The sequence below is a fragment of the Schistocerca gregaria genome, chromosome X, assembly GCF_023897955.1.
Source record: "Schistocerca gregaria isolate iqSchGreg1 chromosome X, iqSchGreg1.2, whole genome shotgun sequence".
NCBI lineage: Eukaryota > Metazoa > Arthropoda > Insecta > Orthoptera > Acrididae > Schistocerca > Schistocerca gregaria.
The window spans coordinates 52,721,194-52,723,912 of NC_064931.1; the positions used below are offsets into that span (position 1 = coordinate 52,721,194).

General features: G+C 40.8%; 1 pseudogene; it reads left to right on the forward strand.

Annotated features, from left to right (window-relative positions):
* The first annotated feature begins 652 nt into the window (after positions 1-652).
* On the forward strand, positions 653-770 carry LOC126300009 (5S ribosomal RNA; annotated as a pseudogene).
* The last annotated feature ends 1,949 nt before the right edge of the window (positions 771-2,719 follow it).

Genomic DNA, 2,719 nt, shown 5'->3' on the forward strand with positions numbered 1-2,719 from the left:
GAGAATAGCATCAAATGAAACAGTATATAAGAAAATAGAACCAGTCATGAGCACAATCAGGAAGAAACGCATCTCATTCTTTGGACATCTGATGAAAACTCCAGAAAACAGAATTAGTAAAAAAATAATACAAAAATTGTGGAATAGCAAGAGCGACATTAAATGGATCACAGAAATTGAGGAAGATATGAAAGAACTTCAAATTACTGCAGATGAACTAAAAAACAAGACAGAGAAAACCAGAATACTGCAAGACCCGCAAGCCAGACTACAAATGAAAATCAATAAAAGGAGTACAGGAAGAGTTGTCTCAGATGAAGAAAGAAAGAAAATATCTGAAAGAATGAAGAAATAATGGGCAGACAGAAGAGCTAAACACCTTTCATATAAGAATAGACTCTAATAATTATATTACCTAAATATCATAATAAGTTATTGTTGAACCAAATTGTATCCCTGTGTAACAACTTGTTTAGAACTTTGTATTTTTGACTAGAGTGGTCCAATGAAGGCCATAAAATAAATAATAATAATAATAATAATAGATAAGGAAACCCATTCAAGAGACTGGCTCAGACAATATTTGTTACGAAATTCGTCGCTGCAAACTGGAAAGAGCCTTGAGATTTATAAGGGACGTTTATTAAAGAAAGCCGCCGGCCTTGCCGCAGTGGTAACACCGGTTCCCGTCGGATCACCGAAGTTAAGCGCTGTCGGCCTGGTCTAGCACTTGGATGGGTGACCATTCGGTCTGCCGAGCGCTGTTGGCAAGTGGGGTGCACTCAGCCTTTGTGAGGCAAAACTGTGGTGCTACTTGACTGAGAAGTAGCGGCTCCGGTCACGAAAACAGACGTACGGCCGGGAAAGCGGTGTGCTGACCACATGCCACTCCATATCCGCTTCCAGTGACGCCTGTGGGTTGAGGATGACACAGTGGCCGGTTGTACGGTTGGGCCTTCATGGTCCGTTCGGACGGAGTTTATTAAAGAAAATGCATTTCAAAATACGCAAAACTGAGACACTGCACCACAGTCATCAAACAAGGTGTCTTTATGGGGCTGGAACACTCATTTTAAACAGAAAGAGAGAGAATGGAGAAATCCAAAAGAAAGAGAGGAAATCAGGAAACTTTTACGCACAGTTTTCTGAAGAAGGAACATGCAGACCCAGACAAAATAAAGAAATTTATAAGTACACCAACTTTTATTCGGACATGAAATAAACGCAGGCTAAAACTCTATGGGCACATTAAAAGAATATAACAGATCAGATTAAATAGTCAGGTTGTGTAATTTTATGTCGCAGTAAAGAGTTAATTGAAACAATTACATAACAAAGCATGTCATTCTCAGCGGTTAGAAGTCTTCAGATGTAAAAGTAACCTAGGGCGTATCCCAATCGGATGTTACAGGACACTTACTTTTCATAATATATATAAATAACCTAGTATGATAACGTCGGAAGTTGCATGAGGCTTTTCAAGTATGACGCTGTCGCGTATAGAGAAATCGGAACGGTAGGAAATTGTAGGGAAGGGCAGGAGGGCCTGCAGTGGATAAACGCTTAGTGCAGGGAGTGGCAGCTGACGCTCAACATAAACAAATGTAACGTATTGCGTATAAATAAACGAATGACCCAGTATTGTGATGATTACATGATTACAGCACAATCACTAACAAAAGTTACTTTCATGAAATAGGTAGTACTATACGTACGGGGCGATTTAAAGCGGAACGAGCAACTAAACTTAATCTCAGGCAAGGCAGATGCTGGACTGATATTCGTTGGAAGAACCCACAGGAAATGTAGTCCATCAAGAAAGGAGGTATTTTACTCAACAGTGGTTCGACCAATACTTGAATATTGCTCATCAGTCTGTGATCTGTATCAGGTAGGATTGATACAGAAACTAGGGAAGATCCAAAGAAGAGCATGACTTTTCGTTACAGGTTCATTTCGCAAACGGAAGCGTCGCTGTAATGCTCTGCAACACCAGTGGCAGACGGTGCAAGAGAGGCGTTCTGCATCACAGTATGGCTTACTGGTAACAGTCCGAGACCGTACGGTCCCAGAAGAGTCAGCCAACGCGTTGCTACCTCCTCAGTATATATCGCGTGAAGACCACACGGAGGTTTATCAGCATTCCCTCTTCCCGTGAACCAAGTGCGACTGGAATATGAAAAGGCGGAAATGACACTGGTACATAAAGTAACCTGCACTACACATGCTAAGGTGACTTGTGGAGTATAGATGTAGATTAGAGCAGCAAAAGAAGATCTGAAGGAAGTAGGAATAAGACAACTTGATATACCAGACAGAAAATTTTAGGCAGAAAATTCACGACTGGACAGTTGACCTGGAAGAAAAAAACCCAAGAAGACAGCATCAACTTTGTCTGACGAGCGGTAAGAACCCGTTCTGAAAGAATGAAAGTAATGTAGGCACAAGAAATAAAGTAAAGCAAAATTCAGAAAAACTGCTTTGTTATATGACCCAGGCGCGAATAATGAAATAAGGAAAAAAATCGATTAAGCCAATAATGTTACAACCAGGTTCGTAATCAGGCGGAGTACTCCTACTTCGCCTCAGTCCACATCTAGGTTTAAGTGAATATCTTAAAGCCCTACGCCAGGCACTTATTTGTGAATGGCGGAGTAATCATGTAGATGTATAACGACAGGAAAAGGTTGCTTTAAAAGATTATGCCCTGTTTGGTTCT